At 38.4% G+C, this 20,955-nt stretch overlaps 1 protein-coding gene across 9 annotated transcripts in view; it reads left to right on the forward strand.

Moving 5' to 3' along the window:
• The window catches only part of CDKL5 (cyclin dependent kinase like 5), a 124,541-nt gene that overhangs the window by 47,552 nt on the left and 56,034 nt on the right, over nt 1-20,955 (forward strand). Inside the window, exon 1 of one of the 9 annotated variants that reach the window (XM_071749134.1) lies at nt 16,596-16,618. The exons of the other annotated variants lie outside the window; for them this stretch is intronic. The gene's annotated coding sequence lies outside the window, so the exon portion shown is untranslated. Of the gene's footprint in view, nt 1-16,595; nt 16,619-20,955 lie in introns of those variants that run through there. 9 annotated transcript variants of the gene reach the window in all.

Here is a 20,955-nt window from a genome sequence, read left to right on the forward strand (position 1 = left end):
ATATGTAAAAGATTTTGTATGTAGTTCATATGTTTTTCTAGAAAATACTAACTGTGCAGAGGACCTATCTATTTGGTGCCTTTTACCATGTACACAGGAGGACTTTTGCATGGGACATAGTTACATTTTGGAGTGGCTTACACTATTATACTGACATAAAAAAGGAAAAAAAATAAAATTAGAACTTGGGAAGAACCTGATGCCTTTTCTGGCTTGTGGGAGACAGAATCACTTAGTAGAATAGCTTAGGTGAATTGGATGTTTTTTTGATAGAGGATAACAATGCAGGGTGAATAGTCTGAGAGCACCTGGGTAGTGCAGTCTATCCTAGGCAGCTGTCTCTTTTATGGAAGATAACCTCACAAAGACTCCAGAAGTTTTCAGTATTACCTGCATTGCAGAGTGAAATTTATTTCTTCAGTCATGTTCTTATCTGGAAGAGTTCAGTACTCTAATGTAATGGGAGGATAATCTGTCATCTGAGTTTCTATAAGAACACCTTGCAGTATAACAGATGACTAGAAAGGAAAGCTTTGCTTTAGCAAAGCAAATTGCTTCTTCCTACAGCCTGTGTGAGGATGCTGAATTGCTTTTGGGAGTCTAAATTTTTAGGTAGTAGTGAAATTTTTTTTCCTACATCTTCAAACTTTATCAAAGCAGCTGTATTGAAGTTCTAAAATGAAGTGTTATTTATTAAAACTTCTATCAAATGTTTTTACTAATACCTAGGGTTTCCAGTATTGGAGATGTGAAAAAAACTAGATGTTAGTGATATTTTAGGCCTACTGATTTATGATTCTGACTTACTTAAACCCCACTGCACCCAGCCTCTAGGAGTAAATGACCTTAGGGGCTATCTGTTTTACTGAAAAAGAGTAAGAATCTAGAAGTTAAATTTTGACATGCATCCTTTTTTCCGATCATTCCTTTGGCTGTTTGTCACTAAACCTTTTTCCCTTTATGCTTGGGAAAAACATATTGAGAGAGACCTCTCCCCATATCTTTTGCAAGGGACTGAAGATCAGAGCAGACACACCCTATGGGTTGCCTAGATATGCAGAGTTTCTAAGAAAACATTTTATAAGTGCTGTAGGAGTTTAGTACATGTTTAATTATAGGCATAAAAAAAAGAGAGTTATTTACTGGTTTTAACATTTTTGATGGATTTAATTAGTTTTTTACTTGGCTTATGTCTTACAAGTATGGAGGAAAAGTGGCTCTAAAGGAAATGAGTTAGACAGACAGTATGAATTGGAGTTAGAAGGCATGGAAAGATGCTGCCTGTTTACTCCAGATCCAGATAGAAAAGATCCAGATTATAGACAGAAATTTTAAGGCTCTGATATTGATTATAGTATTGATTATACTGACTAGAATGAATATGACAGAACTGAGATTGTAGAGAAACAGCCTAATGGAATCTAATGGAAAGGGGAAAGGAAGAAGAGGGGAGAAGATTCTGATTCCTGTGACATCAACAATCATTAATTGGCTCCACATGGGAACTTCTAAGAAACTATGGTAACAAGTATTGTGCATTAAGGAAAGTTACTTGCAAACAAGGGAAAAAAAATGAACCAAACATCTTGCAAGATGGTGTATGTAGCTGTTTTCCTTGATCAGGAACTGTTTTGTAAAACAACTTTCCTACTTGTAGTGGAAAACAATTAATTTTCATCAAGTCTTAGCAGATTTACCTGGAAATGCAAGGATATATGTCTTTTTTACTGTTTGGCTGCTGATGGGCATATTTTTTTAGAATGGGTGAAGAAAGTAAGAGGTGCTTCCAGGTGATCTGTCTGAAGGGTGCACAGTTGAACTCTGAATGCATTCATTACATTATAAGTCTAGTCAGCACCACATTAGAAGACCAGAAACAGAAAAAAAACTAGAGAACTTTGCAATATTTTTAGTATATTTATGATATATACAAGGCTGTCCTTGGGCATGTTCCCTCAGCAGGTACTGCTTTTCTTTTTGTGCAAAGCTAGCAATTATGTCTAAGAATTTGAATGTAGAGGTATTTATTTTCATCTTTATAAAGAGTGGCAAGATGCCATGATCAAATATTCAGCTACTGTCAGTTTATCTCCATTTGGATTGACAAGAGGGTAAATTTTGTGTAAAATGAGTAGCTGTTCACTAATTGCAATATAGATATAATTGCAAAATAAATATAATCCGCTGATGTTTCAATAAATCCGTAGCTTTTTGCCCCAGTGCATTTCAGTGGCCTGTGTATATGGATTTAATTGGGAGAAAATGACAGAAGGCACCAAATACTTTATCATTATTATGCATTTTTTTTCTTTGCTAGGGGAACATTATCAGGAAAGCTGAAGTAGCTCCTCTAGAATGATTGTGTTTACATTATTATACATCATGTTTTTATCACAAATCCTTTATTAATAATTATGGTTTGTGTACACGTTTGTTGTTCATCTGTGTTGTTTTTTTTTCCTAGTGTGAAGTTACTACAAAAAAAGATAAAGCAGATCTGATGTTCTGAAAAGCTTTTTCCTTTTTTAATGAGAGGACTTTTCATAAGGAAATATACTGAAGTAAATTGTGTTTGAAAATACTAGGAAGTACACTTAGTATTTTTGCAAACTATTAAAATAGGCTGTCTCGGCTAATTTACAGGGTCTCAGGTATGCATTTCAGAAAAGAAAAGGCAATTAAACAGTTCAGCAGTATTAGAGATTATGGTTCAGGGAAAGAATCTTTCCTTATGTTGGAGACCTGTCAAATATTTCCCCTGTAAATAAAATCACTATCCCTTTTACCTTGCAATGTGGGCTTGCAGCTTCATGCAGAGTTATCCTTTGCTAATAGGGACTGAGGAATAAATATTAGGAAGACTGACATCAGGCACAATGCTAATACAAAGAGTATTGTGACATAAAATCAATGAAATTATAGGAACATGCTGTGGGAAATCCATGGATGTCCAAAGATAGGCACACTGAAGAAAGAAGCCTAGAGGAAAAAAATGAGCTGAAAGTTGGTGTGAGAAAGGAATCTATTGATATACTGTGAGATAATAAACTATGTATGTGGGGGGAATGTTAAAAAGTGTAGCTGCAAGTAGGAGGAGTTTGTAGAAATAAGATGAATGCATTCTTGGATGACTGAGGTAAGTGGTGGCTGTGTTAGGTAGGAAAATTATGACGCTGGAAGAGGAGGTCATTAAAATGAGGCAGAGCGCTCACTGCAGGGCCAGGCTGGAGAGGAAGAAGAGTTTGTAACAGGAGATTGAACCACAGCAGCAGTTCTGCTAATTCTGTGTGTCTAGTTTGAAAGCAAGGATTCTATTTTCCACATTAGTTCCCATCCACAGACTTGCATAGGGGCTTGCTTTATCATAGACAGGTTTTTATCCATGTTCAGTTGAATGTTGGAGTAGGACACAGATACAGCTTTTCAAAAGTTTTTTGTTTTTTTTTTTTATAGTAGGATTTCATTATCTGGGAAATAAGGAGTAGACTGCATCTTAAGAGATGAGTATGAAACTCCTAGACACCTAAAGCTGATTATTATATGAGTAACAAAGTGTAGTGGTCAATTGTTTTCCACTTAGAGATCTGGTGGTGTGGGAAGCTTTCAGGAAACTTGCAGGAAAAAAAAGGGAAGATGCCTATATAGATAAATCTGTAAGTATAAATTCATGGGGTTTTTTTAGGTTAGCTAAGTGTGCAGGAAGGTGTGTAATGATGCAAATTATCTAAAAAGGCATTAGAAAGATATGAAATCTCCTAGACTCGTCCTTTCTTCTGCTATGTGCAGTGTGTTATCAGAGTCTTTGGAGCCTGAGGAGATGCAGTTGAATGATTTAGAAATTTGATGTAAGTTGTTCTTCTATATACAACATCTGATTTCTTTTCTGGTCTTTTTTTTCTTTTTTTTTAGAAGTGTGTTTTGTTTTGGTTGTTCTTTATGGTGTGAGACATTTTCAGACCTTTTTGTTGAAGATAAACACCACTGAATTTCCTTATTAGCAACAAACGAAAAGAAGCCTTAATTTACAGAATCACTTTTGTGCGTTGAAGAATAATGAAAAAATATTTAATAGGTCTAATAGTTTCAGGCAATTTCCTCTTAGCCTATTTTCTTTTGTCCTATGTGAGCCTTCAGTAAAGCTTTCATTTTCTTCAGATAAGTTTTGTGTGTGTCTCAGAATACCTGAAAGAAATATTTACTGACCTCTTAAAGAAAGGTATAGTTAGCTCAGTGGAAAATATAATGGATACGTGTATGTGACAGAATAATTAGATTTCATTTTAGCACCTCAGCCTTTTCCTTGTCTTGTATAATTAGAACCTCTACTGACCCTGAACTATGACTACAGGGTCATAGTTACCTCGGTTTTCCCTTTGAAATGTTTTTCTGTTCCTCCTGGTATCCCAGTCTCCACTTTTGTACTCTTTGTGCTATTTGTGTTTGAGCTCAGTCAGAAATTCCTCATTTACCAATGCTCACCAACCCAAGAAATTTCTTCCAGCTTGCATGTTGGAGTGGGCCATTCCTGCACTTTGAGTAAGTCATCCTTGAAGAGCAGCCAGCCCTTCTTGGCCTCTTAATTCTTCAGGGCTTTCTCTGAGCTGATCCTCATACAAAGTGAAATCTGTTCTTGGAAAGGTCCAGGATTGTAATTTTATTGTGCATTTTGCTTACTTCTTTCAGGATCATAAATTCCTCTATGTCATGGTATTATGCAGGAGAAGCTCTTGTAATCTCAGTGAAGTCACTCAGACTCTGTAAATTTTCATTCAAAGTGCTATTTCTTTATATAAATAAAGCTTTATATATATATAAGCTTTTTTATATAAATAATAGCTTTAATAAAGTAAAAATGATACAGATAATGTTACATCCCATTAGATGCTGGGAATCTAGGTCTCTGATTGGGGTGCAAGATACTGTGCAGACCATGTCTGTAACAAGGCTTTGCCCCATTTTCCTTATTCAGGCTACCACAGGATTTTCTTATGAGGAGGCTCTATTACTATGCTGTCAAACAGAATGGATATTTATGTGAGAATGTCTTGCTGTGCTTTTAGATTAAAGGCAAAGCCACACAGGTGATGTGGCTGCAGGTGCTGAGTGGGAGCTGCCCGCGGGCTCCTCTGTTAACAGCCAGATGGCTGAGTTTGTTCAGCAGCACAGCACAGTCCTGGGCTTCCTCAGGTGAACTCTTGTGTGGATCACTAACTTCTTGGTGTACAAGGGTCTCCTGGTCAGGGTTGACTACACATTGTCACTGCCTCTGAGGTTGTCATCAGCCTTCACATTTGTATCGGTTCATTGGTCATTTGTGTCAGGAAATTGCTTTCTGCATCTTCCCAAAATCTCCTGATTGTCTCCATCATGCTGTATTACCCTCTTAGCAGATGCTGGAGTGCTTTTATTTGTCTGTGAAAAACTGGACTTTATTATAGTATTTCCCTTAAGAAGGTGGCATGATTTAGGACCAGTCAGCAACAAAGCTCCATGTTTCTACTTGCTCAGTCTCCTTCCACACTGTGAGATGGGAAGGAGAAAATCCAACCAAAAGCTCATGGATCAAGACAAGAATAGGGAAGGATTCACTCATTAATTGTGGTCACAGGCAAGACAGACTTGCTAGGGAAAAAACAAATTTTAATTTATTATCAATCAAATCAAAGCAGGATAAAGAGAAAACAAAAAATGGATCTTAAATACCTTCCCACCCACCCCTCCCTTCCTCCTGAGGCTAAATTACTTTGCTCCCGTTTTATCTGCCTTCCCCCCAGCAGGATGGGAACAAGGAGTGGGGGTTACGGTCAGTTTGTTACATGTTTGTTTTCTGCCGCTCCTTCCTCCTCAGGGGGAGGACTCCTCACATTCTTTCTTCCCCCGCTCCAACGCGGGGTCCCTCTCCCGGGAGGGAGAGTCCTTCAGGAACCCCTGGGACATGAGTCCCTCCCACAGGTGCAGTCCCTCAGGCACAGACTGCTCCCGCCTGGGCTGCACACAGAGTCACGGCTGCTGCGGGAGCAGCCACCTCCTCTCTCTCACACGGGCTCCTACACGGCTGCACAGACACATCTGACCCTCTCTGGGATCCCTCTCAGGCTGCAGCTCCACCGCGCTTCTCTATGGGCTGCAGGGCTCAGCTGCCACCTCCCCACAGGCTGCAGGGCAACCTCTACTTGAGCAGCACCTCCCTTGCAATCCTCACCAACCTTGGTACCTCGGCTCTTGCATTGCTCTCACCTCCCCCTTTGCCCTGCCTTGCAGCTCTTTTTACTGTTTCCTTTTCCCTTTCTTGAATGTGTTACTCACAAAGGCGCATCCAGCTTCCCTTCTCGGCTCAGCCCTGGCCAGCGGCAGGGCAGGATTTTTGAGCTAGGGAAACTTGCAGCAGCTTCTCATAGGAGCCAGGTCTGTGCCCCACCCCACTGACCCAACACAAAAGGCTTTACCTGTTTTGCAGTCATGATCAGGTGCTTTGAAGCAGACATCCACCCTCATGTCACCTGTGTTGTTCTAACACTCATGCAAAAATCTTTTGACAGGTGTCTTAATCATTTCAAGGCAAATTCCCATGCATTCAGACCTCCCTTTGCTTGACAAGAATCTGCTTGCTGTCTTAGTCTGTTCTCAAAATATCCCATGTCTGTGGCAATGCTTTGGTCACATAAGCTATCCCACCACATTTTATGTAATCCTTATGAGTGATTTCATCATCTAAGATGATGGGTAGTTCAGAAAAACATGTATTGCTATATCCTTGCACTGACTCCTCATTCCTTGGTTTTGTTTCCCACAATACCTGGGCTTGGGTACAGACACCGGGGATCTGGTCACACTTCTTTTGCAGAGGGAATGAAAGCGTTTTATACTCAGAGAAAATTTGGGGTCTGAAAAATTGGACTGAATTCTGAAAAAATCTGAATTTTGGACTGAAAAATTCATTATTCTTTCCAGTTTATCTTTGGCTTTTTTCTGATACTATGTTCTATGCTGAGATAGATGCAACTCTTTCTTTACTTTGTATTTTACTGATTTGACAGTAGTTCCTGTTTGAATGACTGAGAAATGAAATGATGAGTAAACCAAAAATCCGAGTTCCCAAAATGAGCACAGATTGCTGTCTGCATTTTTTCCCCCTCAGTGTTAAAATCTTTCATATAATGGAGGTAGTATGAGCTGATTGCAGATTTTACTATTTCCCTAGAGAAGCAACTAGCACTGTCTGGTGTTTGAAACTCAGAAGGCTACCTTGTGCTGATTTGGAAGTTTCTGGTTCTTAGTCTTTGTAATACTGTGATTAATTCTAAAAGACTGAGTAATCAGACAGGAGAAGATACCTAAGTTCATGTCACTTCAGCTCTTAGTAATGGAGGAGTTGATCATAGAACAAGAGAAAAAGGGTGGATATATAAGTGTGGGAAGTAGGTTTTGTCAGGCAAAACCAATTTCTTTGAATCATGTGTCCCTAATAAAGGAAGTTGCATTGTGATAGTCTACTTAGATGACTGAGAACTTCATAAGATTCTGATCAATGTTTCTGAATAATTTTTAGAGCTGTGTAGATTTGAGAATTGGCTGATTAACTGACCCGAAAGCAGCACTGAATAGGGAGTTAAGGGAGGTGTATTTGTGTCTGGTTTGGATTTAGATAGATATTAGGTGCAGTATTGCTATTTTAATGATTGATCAGAAGGCAAATATGAAAGTACTACAGTTAAAAGTTATGGAAAATGGAGTGCAGTGTTAAGGAAAAGAAGATATTGAATGCAGAGCAAGTGATTCAATTAATGCAAAAGGGTCATTTTGAGTCAGATGAGTTCATTTTGTTCAGTATTTTAGACCTGACTTTGTTAAAGGTAAAAAAGGAATTAAGAATAGGACAGGCATGTTGTGATATTTCCCACAGTATTTACAGTCTCCTAATTATACAGTGCTACTAAAGGTGATTTTCACCAGAGTGCTCTAGCACAGATAATGTCAGCAGTGTATTTTTTATCTTACCCTGTTATTAAAGCTATCTGTCCTTTTGCTCCTCTACTTGACTGTGCATACTGTTTAAAGTATTAACTGATATTTCTGTATACTGTGTCCTTGTTAATTTTCATATACCATCAATTTACATAGAAATAGTCTTACCCTAAAACCAAGGAAAAAAGTACAGTGCCAGTTCTTACTGAAGTAAGTATGTCACATTCTTTCATTGTTACTATTGCTATCTTGTTGCTGCCTCTGGTTACATCCTCAATTTTTTTGCTGATCTTTTTCTTTGATTTTGTATGTAATTAAAAGCAGTATTGCTGATTTTCACTACTAAGCAAATATGTTTTGGCTCTGTGGCAAGATTTTTGTTTTTAATCATGGCCAAGGGCAAATCTGTGCAGCATACCATTTTCCTCCAGTCATGGCAGCTTACCCACAGAGGATTATTGTGGTTCCTTAGGCTAAAGCACCAACTCACTGATGTGATTTTTGTGCCAAAATTTATGTGAAATAAATACAGTAAACATGAGTCCTGTACTGAACTTCTGAAGTAAATAGTGTGCCAGTAGTAAATGTTTGCAGTAGTCAGACTTAAGATCTGTCTTGATTATTATGTGAGGAAAATAGAGCTACTAGGCAGGCTCTAGTCTGAAAATCATATTAATTCTTTAATAAACATTTGCTTCAGCTTCACCATTAAGCAATGAATAACCTTTTGAATTCCTTACAGAATTCTGGTATGAAATATTAGGTATATAGGATTTCCTTAATGGGCTTCCATATTCCAGCTGGAAGATTCATATGTATGCATGCCCTGGTTTTCATGGGTGATTTTAACTACCCAAGTATTTGCTGGAAGGCCTATTCAGGCAGCCATTCACAATCTAGGAGGATCCTCCAGTGCATTGATAATAACTTCTTGATGCAAATGGTGGAGGAACAAACTGGAGCACTGCTGGATCTTATACTTCCTAACAAGAAGGGTCTGGTTGAAGCAGTGAAAGCTGGGGGCAGCCTTGACTGCAGAGACCATGAGATGGTGGAGTTCAGGATCTTGTGTGGTAAGAGCAGAACACCAAGTAGGATCATGGCCCTGAACTTCAGCAGGGCTGACTTTGGGCTTTTCAAGCAATTGCCAGGGAAAATTCCATGGGACAAGGTACTAGAAGATAAAAGGACCCAAGATAGTTGGTTAACATTCAAGGACCACTGCTTTCAAGCACAAGATCAGAGCATCCCTACAGGCAGGAATCAAGAAAGGGAGACAGGAGACTCCCATGGTTAAAGAAGGGACTGCTGGGCAAACTCAAGTGGAAGAGGAAAGTCTACAGATCATGGAAGGAAGGGCTGGCCACTTTGGAGAAATATAAGACTGTTGTCAGGAGATGTAGGGAGGCAACCAGGAAAGCTAAGGCCTCTTTGGAATTAAGTCTTGCAAAAAGGGCCAAGGACAACAGAAAGGGCTTCTTGAAATACACTGCAACAAAAGTAAGAGTAGAGGCAATGTAGGCTGAATGAGGTGGGTGCCCTGGTGACAGTGGATACAAAGAAAGCAGAGTTACTGAATTCCACCTTTGTCTCTGTCTGTTCAGCTGGAGACTGTCCACAGGAGCCCCAGACCCCTGAGGCCTCAGAGGAAGTCAGGATAAAGGAGAAGTTTACCTCATTTTTTGATGAGAGCTGGGTTAGGGATCAATTAAGTAATGTGGACATCCATAAATCCATGGATCCTGATGGGATGCACCTGCAGGTGCTGAGGAAGTTGGCAGAAGTCATTGCTAGGCCTCTTCCCTCATCTTTGGTAAGTTGTGGGTAACAGGAGAGGTGCCTGAGGACTGGAGGAAAGCAAATGTCACTCATGCCTTCAAAAAGGGTAAGAATGAGGACCCTGGTAACTACAGACTGGTCAGTCTCATCTCCATCCCTGGAAAGGTGATGGAACAACTTATCCTCAGCACTGTGTCTAGGCAAATCAAGGATAAGAGGGTGAACATGGTTTAACCAAGGGGAAGTCCAGATTAACCAGCCTGATAGCCTTTTAAGAGAACACCCGATTCAGGTGACTGAAGGAGACATTAAAGTTTCAGTTAAAAATAACAAGTGGTTCATCTTTCCTTTGGAAGGTTATGTAAAATATATTACTGATTATTTTAATTTTAAATCAAAAATAAATAATTTGTTAAAGTCACAAGATCTCAGACAAGTGAGGTGGTGGATTCTCCATCCCTAGAGACATTTAAAAAGAGACTGGATGTGGCACTCAGTGCCATGGTCTAGCAACCACACCGGTGGGTCAAGGGTTGGACTTGATGATCTCTGAGGTCCCTTCCAACCCAGCTAATTCTATGATTCTATGATTCTATGATTCTATGATTCTATGATTCTATGATTCTATGATTCTATGATTCTATTTCTTTTAGTAACACAGCTTCTTCCAGTTTGTCACACTAATGGCTCAAGATTAACCAAATATCTATTGCACTGTTTGTTTCTTTAAGAAATTGCATGTCTTTCTGGTAGTCTTCTATATAATATATTGCACGAATTCCTGCTATGGATACTGGTTTGGCTAAGTGAAAGGTTACTACTTATTCCACAAATAACACTAGTTTTGGAACATTGCCAAAAATAAAGGCCTTAGCATTTGCTGCATACTCCCATCTGCTAACAGATTATATATCGTTACACTTGTGTTAATACAAGAATCATTCAGATCTGCAGCAGTGTGTTCTGTGGCTGCCCCTAATGCCTCTTAATTGCTTACAGCCTGTAGTGATGTATCTCATCCTAATGCACTTGTGTGTGAAACCTTTAGGTATAGAAGTGATGAGCTCATAAAGCAAGACTATCCATATGAATTATTCTTTCTTGCAAAAAGCTGGGGATGTTATGCTGAAAATTAAACTTTAAGAAACTGACTACAGAATTTCTTAGAAGCTGCAGCAGAAGAAACTGAAATCACTGAGGATTTTGAACCTGATGTAGGCTCTTGGATCATTAGGAAAGCATTGATGCAGGCTAGGGAGTTTATATGCAATGCAAAGCAATATATGGGAGAGGGAACAACATATGGCTAATTATAGGGCTACATCTGTAGTAACATGACCTTGCTTGAATATTGGATTAAAGTCTAGTCTTTTAATCAAATTGCAAATGACTGTGTAGAATAACTGATGCAAAGAAACTCGTATTTCTAAATTTTAGCCTAATTGATTTCTTGTGAGGGATTTTTGTGGACTTCTTAAACTTTTGTAGGACATTTGAGCAGCTCTAAAAACAGACTAATAACTGATATCTGGATGTTCCATGTAGTTAAATAAAGCACAGTAAAATGCAGCACACTTTGTTTTTTCTAAGATCATTAATGTACATTACTAAATGTTCCATGGTGAAAAATTAATCTGGATCATCTATATGCCTTTCAAAATTATTTGTAGAAGTCAAGTTGATCTAAAATGTTACTACACTAAAGATTCTTGAATATATCAGTTACATTAACTTCTGTCTTTAGTTCTTGTTTGTGAATGTAAAGCCTTTTCTTATGCCAGGAGTCCTGGAAAAGGAACATTTGTCAGTGTAGGTAAAACATTTACAGTAATGCTAAAAACTTTGTCTGAAAGCTGTAGGCTCTTCTTGGCATGCCTGTTTTTACATAAGTGAAGATTAGGTTTTCTTAAATAGTACATTGTCCTTCTGAATGTCCTGGTTAAAGTAGTTTAATTTTCCGTGATTGCTCAGTTACCACCAATTAGGTGGAGTCCCCTGCCTAAAATACAGAAACCTTTCTATTCTCTTTGAAAAGAATTTACGTATTCCAGAATTTGTATTCACATGTATCTGTATTTACTTCCCATTCAAAGCCTGAACAATTAATGGGGTAAAAACGAAAGTAGTTTCCATTTATAACATTACAGCTGTCTGAAATGTGTACAAATGTGTAAAATTTCATGCAAAGAACTTAATTATTGCATTTAACTTTATGAGGTGTTTGATCTTGGCTAAATGCCTAGAGGACTAGGTAAGCCTGGCATCAGAGTATGGTGATCCAAGTAATTTTGGATACAGTGGGAGGCTAGACTGAGCTCTAGAATAGAGGCTCTTTTGTTAAGACTGCTGCATAGTGCTCAGTGTTTCTTCAAGCCATGGCAATTGTTACAGGTTTGCACAGAACTGGAAGCCTTTCTTTATCCCATATACATATATTACAATTCTGATGTACATGTACTTTGGCTATATTTAGCTGCACCTGGACAATAAAGTTTGGTGAGTCCCCTGCTTGCTTTTGATAAAGAACAGTCTAATTGCATGCTAGCTTCTCCTGCTTTAACCTATTCTAAAGGGTATCTAAGCTTATTCTAGTTTAACAGGAAAACAAAACATCTTCTATATTTATAAAGATTTTTTTAAAAAATTTATTATCCCAGAATTATTTTAGCTTAGATTGCTAAATCATGAAATTCCATTTTAAATCCTAGTACTGTACAACACAATGGCTTAACTTTGCACTTTATTTTAAAAATCACCTATTTTATGGAATGCTATTTTCATTTTTCCTCACGTGTAGTAAAGTGAGGGTTTGTTTCTGAAGAGCACAAGTAACTCTTGGTTGAATATATATAGCAACATTGCTCTCCAGTTTATAGTTTCTTGTGCCTTAAAAACTTGGATAAAGCATCTTCTCTTTCTTCTGATGTATCTAGACTAATTTCTATGGAGTACTGCAGCACAAAAAGATTAGGATAACAAAATGCAGTGAGAAAATTCTTAAAGAAGGGGAATATTTTCAGGGTCTTGAAGTGGAATGATTGTACTCACTGACACCCATTATTTTATCTACTCGTACCCTCATACCCACACTCTTAGAAGTATAAAGGTGTGTGTGTTTGCCCACGTAAGCAGTATCTGATTCGGGTGGTGTCTCTGATGTGCAGCACAGAGAACAAGGGTAGGTAGCTGTCAAGTTCCCACTACATCTATGGAGTTCATCTTGGTGAGGATGAAAAACTTTTTACATCTCTTATGTAAATTCTATCTTTAAATGTTGTCTAATGTTATGGGGTGGTCCTTAGCCTCAGTCTTGCTTACTTGAAGTTCCATGAGGCTCTTACCTGTTTTTCCTTCTTTGGGATTTGTGTTTGAAATGTGTGTCTATAATCTGATTCCCTGATAGGCTGGGTAATCTTACAAGCTGCAGCTTCCTTGCTGCCCTCCTGTTGTTAGGATGCAGGATCTGCTTTCAAGTCAGCTGTGCTGTAACCTTCTGAGCTTGGCATAATATTTTTCTCGGTTTTACTATCAGAGCACCATCCTGGGAACAGTCTTCTCTATTACCAGTGCAAATAACTCTTGAAACCTTGTGCAGTTTCCTTCTGTGCGTGCTCATGCCGCTCGATTCCTCCCCCAATATCCTATTCATACTTCCCCTGATCTGTTACACACTTCTGCAGCAGAAACAAGATGCACAAATGCCTGTGTTGTCTGTAAAACTCTTTGGGTTTGGTTTTTTTTTGGTTCTTAGGATAGAATTGTACTGCCTTATCGAACAACTAATTATCTGTTGACCATAAAATCTTCTCAGAGAGAAAGCATAGTTTGGGTCCTGCAATTTCTCCTCATCTTTCAGTCCAGTCTATCATATTGAAATTAATTCCTTGCCAAATGTGTGTTATGAAGCATATTTTTGGATTACAGTTGAGATGATTCACAGATTCCAGGGTGCTGAAAATTAGTTGTGAAGTAGTTTTCTTAGACTTAAACTTGGCTGAACAAGTTGACCATCATTATCAATTTTCCTTTCAGCACTTTTTTTTAACTGTGAGGCTTTTGGGTACAGCAGAGGGAGGTGATATTTGTAGCTGTAATCATGCACTGAGGTGTGGAAAGAGTAAAATCTATAGGGCAAAAAACCTGTTTTTTTTTGGTAGGTTACACCTACCATTTATTTTGACACTATAGATCTTGACCAGGAGGCAAGCTATCTTCTTGAAATCAATTAACATTTCCAACAGATATGGAGTAATGCCATGTTTATGCACAGAAACATGTTACAGGCAATGCCATCTGCAGAGCCAAGCTGACTGGCTGCTTCTTCTACAGGAGCAAATTTCCTGGGACTGGCTGTAAAAAATTCATCTGGGTGGTGTGTACCTTTTTTATTTCCCCCACTAAGAACATCAGCTAGTGAAAGATGTTAAGAAATGTTTACAAGATAGTGTCTGGGTTCTGAACCTGCTCTAATTTTGTAGAACGTGCAGCTACAGCAGCTCCCACTGCTGTAAACGTTGCTGTAGTGTGAAGGAATCAGAACTATCTGAGGAGCAAAAGAGAATCAGTAGGAACTTCACTAGTGACCCTTAGTAAGGCTTAAAAGAGGCAAATAGTATCTAACCCATGGACTCCACCAGGTTTGGGAGGGAAAAAAAAAAAAGGATAGTGTTTTTATTTAGAAATTATGTCACTCTGACTCCTTCATCCAAGTTCCCCAGTTCACATAAAAAAGGGACTGCAAACCAAAGCTCTCCGATGATGTCAGTGTCAGAAAAACAAAAAAAGGATATCAGCTTGTCTATAGTAGTTCTCACTTTCCATTCACTGTGGTTCTCAAACTGATAGTTTTAAATTTATATTAGTGAAGATTAGCTTCTGCTGCTTGACCAACAGACTTTTGGTTTTTCTGCTTGTAGCGGAGCTATGCGCAAGTGTATATACACACTTTTGTTTAGTTAATGAGTTACAGTAAGTAGGTTTTTCTGGTCAGTTCCAGAAACTGATACTAGTCTGATTCTTTCTGTTGCCTTCTAGCAGATTTTTATATGTCCTATAATTATAGCACAGTATATTGTTGGTCCTTTTTTATTTTTACAAATGTGAGAACTGAACACTTATGATGATAAATACCAATGACAATGATTGTCTTATGAAAGTATTCAGCATGAGTGTAGAAGTCTATAACCAAAATCTAAATGAAAAGCTTCACAACTGAATTCTTCAGATTGTATTTTCTCAGATTTCACTTATCTCTTCATTTGAAAAAGAAGTTTCAAGAACTTCCTGTAAAGTAATCCTTGTTGCTAAAGCATCTTCTTTTTCCCTAAACATGTTTGCATCAAGGAAGGCATTTTTTCACCACTACAGAGCTATTTCAAAACAAAGTGCAAATGAAGAGTCTGTTTAAAGATTGTAGCTCTGTTTCTACAATAAACAATAAGTCCCAGAATTTCTCAATGGGAGAATATGCCTTTTCTGAAAATGACTGGCTAGGATTCAAATTATGTGGGCATAGTTTGTACTTTCAAAGAAGAATAAATCTGTGGAAAGACAAGTAAAGGAATAAGTAGGTCCAGGCATCTTTTGTCCATGGGGTTGGTTTTTTTGGGTTTTTTTCCCCTCTCGATTTTTTTGGCGTGGGTAGGTTAGTAATTAATTTTCTCCAAGGCCACCTTTTACGTTTTGAAGACGTGAGGATATTTGACTATTCACACTGTTCTACCCAAGTGAAACCTGCGTGAGGAGACTGATTCATATTTTTCAATGGGGTTTTTAACTGAATTTAGAGTAATTACTGATTCACTTCTTAGCATTATCTTATATTACTTGTCATACCCAGAGCTTTGACTATGTAATTTTCTGCTGTAATGTCATTTTTGTAAAAAAACAAATTTTTGCATCCAGAATCATGTTATAATGAAACCAAGCCAGATTTAGTACAGTCAAACACAAATGCTGATCAACAAGCTGCTGTTAGAGCTGCTGTTTATGCTCTGTACCAGCCAAAGGCTTGCTGCTATGTCAGATTACAAAGGACAGAAGGCAGCCTTCCTCTGAAGAAGCTTTGTGTTTCATATCTGCATCTAGTTTAGACTGAATACTGCAATGAAGTTCCAAGCTTACTTTTACAGTTTTAGCTTTTGGACTTTTGCAGTAGTATTAAATGTTTTGTATCCCCTCAATCCTATATGTAGTAGCAGTACTGTTATTAAATATTAATGACAAATTCTACTAAGTAAAAGATTTTAATCCTTTACTCCATAAAAAATCCTAAAGCTGTTTTAGTTGTTACTTTTCCTTTCACTTCTACCTAAATGCATCTTTATAGCGCCTTGGAACTGAGAGAAATGTAGCTGTAGGAGATCAATATATAACACCCATTCTAAATCCATGTTTTTCTTATGAAAATCTCTTGTAAATCTTTGTGCTCCTACGCAAGAATCTTATTAAAACATTCTCCTGGAAGTTTAACATAGGGAAAGGAGATACTTCTAATGGGGCCTTTTTTGGAATTTTTTAGAACTCGAGTAGCTCCCTGAACTATACCAGGAAAAGGAAATGCAAAGCTCAGAGCAGAGATATTTATAGCTTCATGAATATACTTACCAGGGAACATGTACTTTATTCTCTAATGTGCAGGTTGAAGAAGGATGAGCTTCAGAAATTCTGGTCTTACTGCTAGCTATGCCAGATTGCTTTGTGGGATGTGAGAATTGATGCTGCACAGTTACGTTGGCAATGGAGTTGTTCTTCCTTCAGTAGCACAGTTGGGAATACTTTATTTGTATTTCTGGCCATGTGTATTGCAAACACAATCCAATGGACTGTGATGGCAATGTAGCAATGGAACTCTAAGAATACTTGTACAGAGAAGGTAATTGCTCTGAAGTTACTAATGTTAATCACTCTCTGAAATGTACCTGAAAAACACGTGCATGCATGTAAGCTTGTGCACGTGTGAAAAAATAAAACATACAGAAGGGTTGCAAAGTAAAGTATCTTGGGTGGAATTAATCTCACCTGCTGTTTTGGTACGTAGGTCTTACATAACCAATCTCCCTACTTCATATTAATTGAGGGAGTCCAACATCCAAAAAGCAATGCATTTCCTCTGGAAATGGTTGAAGTCCCTAACCTTCCATCTGAATCTTCCTCCCCTGCTTTACTAGCTCTGGGGGAAGCATTGACAACATGTTAAATATCCAACTCTTAGCTGGCTGAACATAAATGAGAAGAACTCAACCTTAGGAAATATTGGAAGTTTTCTGTAGATGTACTGAGTCTTTTTAAACACAGAATATTCTTGTTCTCAATTTAAATTTAGCTTTGGAGATTGCTGTTTCTATTATAGACCTGGAGAAGGACTTCAGTTTCTTTTGCATACACCAGCCATTCTAATAAAAGAATGCTACCTTTTCCCCTCAAATGCTGCCTTGCTTATATATTGTGTAATAAACTTGCTTTTTAGCACAGTTTTATAGACTTCTAAATACAAAATTCATCATATAATACCATATGGATACCCACGCAGTTGTCATACAGCTGTCAGCTTCTAGTGTTTGAGATGGTGTAGCGAGTAACCTGTTGCCTTCATCCCCCATGCATACCAGAATGCTGTGGAATGAGGCTCATCTCTGGTTTTACTCGATTTGCAGCTATTTCTGAATTCTCACCATTCCTCTGCTTCAGTAAAATTGGATTCCAGTAAAATTTTAGATGTTCACACATTCATTTGCTTGTTTGTTATGCCGGTTTTAATATTAAATTTTGAGTCCAGGTGCCTTATCCCAGTTCTCTCTTCCAAGCTGTTTTCAGCCTGCATTTGTCTGCTGCCTTTTTCTGGTCTCTTTAGCCTGTGTATTTCCTGGCCAACAATTCTTCATTCTGCACTTTTTTTATCCCCTCTGTACACAAACTGCTTCCAGTGTTTGGTACAATGAACTTGGTGACATCAAGACAACATTTTCCTTCCTTTTCCAGGAAGTATTCATCTGTCACATTTGGGCAAACTTTTCAGAACCTAAATTCTTCACGATGCCTTTTTTTTTCCTGGCTCAAAAGTCATGTATGCATGCAAGATCTAAAGTGGGATGTGTTAGTCTTATCTGTAGGGGCAATTTCTGTTAGAGTAGCTTTTTTAATCTCCTTAGAACTTGTGTGATGTTTAGGTTTTTTTATCCTTTCTGACACATAAGAGAAAATAGACTGATCTTGTCACGAGTCTTTGGGTGCTGCAGAGGCTGCCTTAAATAGGCCTGCAAACTTGCTTTCTCAGTTATGCTCCCAAACTGAAATTTCATCTGTAGAAACGCTATCTTTTAGGGAGACTTAGTTGCTATTTCCTCTTTACTAGTAGTACCCAAAGTCTTCCTTAGGTGCAGATTCCTTTACTTATGTACATTCTCAAGTTAACTAAATTAACTGATTAGTGGCTGGAGAGCAGACCAGCAGAGAAGGAGCTGGGAGTACTGGTTGGCATCCAGCTGAAGATGAGCCAGCAGGGTGCCCAGGTGGCCCAGAAAGCCAATCGCATCCTGGCTTGTGTCAGGAACAGTGTGACCAGCAGGACCAGGGATGGAATTCTCCCCATGTACTCAGCACTGGTGAGGCCTCACATTGAGTACTATGTCCAGTTCTGGGCCCCTCACTTCAAGAAGGACATTGAGGTGCTCCAGAAGAGAGCAATGAGGCTGTGAAGGGAGCAGGGGGAGAGTGTTATGAGAAGAGGCTGAGGGAGCTGGGGTTGTGCAGCCTGGAGAAGAGACTCAGGGAACCTTATGACTACAACTCCCTGAAGGGAGGCTGTAGCCAGCTGGATGTTGGGCTCTTCTCCCAGGCATCTGTTGACAGGATGAGAGGTCATGGCCTGAAGCTGCCCCAGGGGAGGTTTAGGTTGGATAGCAGGAAGCATTTCCTCATGGAGAGGGTGATAAGGCACTGGAATGGACTGCCCAGGCAAGTGGTGGAGTCACCATCCCTGGAGGTGTTTAAGGAAAGTCTGGATGTGTCATTCAGTGCCATGGGTTAGCTGGTGTGGTGGTGTTAGGTCACAGGCTGGACTTGATGGTCTCAGAGATCTTTTGCAGCCTCAGAAATTCTGTGATTATGTAAATTATCATGCAGCTTGTGTAGAGCAACCCTTGTGTTTCTCTGATCTCTACAACAGTGATCAAAGAGACCTGGGTATGTTTGAGTTATGAATATTGCCTACTGTCTCTTTTTTAAGCAGTTTAGACTGAATTTTAATCCTTAATGCTGTTCTGTAAAGAAGATAAAATCTCTAAATGGATTGCAATTTAAAATGATGGGCAGAGTAAAATGGCAGTTTTCTTAAGAGACAAGAGTTTTTATCTTGTTGTCCAAAAAATTCTCTGTCTATGTAATCTTAAAGAAAAGTCTTTCTTTGTATTCAAAGCTGAATATGGAAATTTTGAGAAGATGTGAAGGTGTCTACTAAAGCCCCATATCAATATGCAGACTGAATAGCAAAAGGAAAGAAGTAGAGCATTGATTTGTGATTCTGTAGAGCATCTATTAGGCAGGTAGGGAAAGAGTCAGAAAGGAAGGATCAATAAAAGATCAGGAAAAATGATCCTGCTCTGTTTATAATACCAAAGTAATTTAAAAATTAAGGACAAGAATATAGTACTAACTTGTATCTATAGAGCTTTCCCTATTGCAAGACTGCCCTAGAATTTTGCTTTTATAAGAGAACAATGTTAGCAAAAAATATCTCTTGACTGAGGGACGAAAGCTAGAGAAAAAAAACTAGCATAAAAGATGTCTTTTTGTAAATGCCACAAATATTTAGGGAGAAAAAAAAGTATTTTCTCTCCATAATGCAGTCATCTAATGGAAGAAGTAGCCAGAGAGCTGAGACTGGATAATCAGGTGTCATTTCCTGTTCAAATTTATTATCCCTTCCCTAGAGAACAATACAAAAATATTATCATTAAAGATGTGAAAGAAGTGAAAAGGATGTTTGTGAGCCTTAGTGCTATTTGAGGAGGGGTGCTTTATGATAGAGTGGACGCAGAATGGTAGAATCTTGGAGTTGATGTGAAGTGTTCCAGAGCCAAACCTATCAACCAGATGACACTAGATTAGAAGAGGTGTTGTTTTCATTCAGTAACAGCTTTTACGTACTAAATTGCATGGACAAGACAGTGTTACACTATTTTGCCTACCCAAAATGGGAGAAAAAAACAATTTTCAGTTTTAAACATTTTTTTTTTTAATTGGAAACGCTAAACATAAATTTTCTCATCTTTGGGATTCTAGACAAGAACAACATTGTATTTTGGGCTTTCCCCTAGATGCAGAAAGCTTATAATTACAAATCTATACTCTATTTCAAATTAATGTATTAAACAAAAAAGTAACCTTAGCCACAGCTCTTGCTTCTTCTCCAGAGAAGCTCTGGAATGGCTGGTATCTGAACAGATGATTGTCACCTCTGGTGGTTTAAGGCCTACTCCAGAATATGAAGGTTGGAGCAAAACTTGTAAATCTGCAGCATGGAAATTATAGTGGCTGCTGCAAAATAACCTTGGGAAATCCTATTTTAGCTAGAACTCTAAAATGAACTTTTTTTAGTAGTTAAAAATAGTTAAAATAGAATTAATGCTGGAGCTTTATGATGGGTGGATTCAAGCACTACAAGAAAGATGGGACCAAAAGAGAAAGGAGTGAGGTTGCCCTTTATCTGAAGGAGTGTCTCAGATATATGGAGGTCTTTTCTGGAATGGATGACAATGTTGTTGAGAATGTGTGTCTCAGAATTAGGGGTGAGACCAGAAGTTGTGATACTTTATTGGGAGATCACTGTAGATTGCCTTATCAGGGTAAAGAAGTGGACTTCTTTGAACAGCTGATTATGAAAAGTATGTGAATTACAGACCCTGGTTTTAATGGGGGACTTTAAATTCCCTGACAGGTGCTGAAAGGGTGATGTGGTAGGATCAGAATGATCCCAGAGATTTATGGAAGATGTCAAGGAAATTTTTTGATACGGATGCTGGAAGGGCAAGGCACATTATTATACTAATTTGCTAGAATGAATATGAAATAGTGTAGTTCAAGATAAGTAAATTGAGAGGCAAAAAAGGAGCAGATTAGTTCAAACCTGGAACAGAGAATATTCAAGAAACTGGTAAGTGGGGACCTCATGGGAGGTAGCTCTAAAAGGCAAGGTAAAGCTGGCAGTCTTTT

This window comes from Heliangelus exortis, chromosome 1, assembly GCF_036169615.1.
Source record: "Heliangelus exortis chromosome 1, bHelExo1.hap1, whole genome shotgun sequence".
Classification (NCBI taxonomy): Eukaryota; Metazoa; Chordata; class Aves; order Apodiformes; family Trochilidae; genus Heliangelus; species Heliangelus exortis.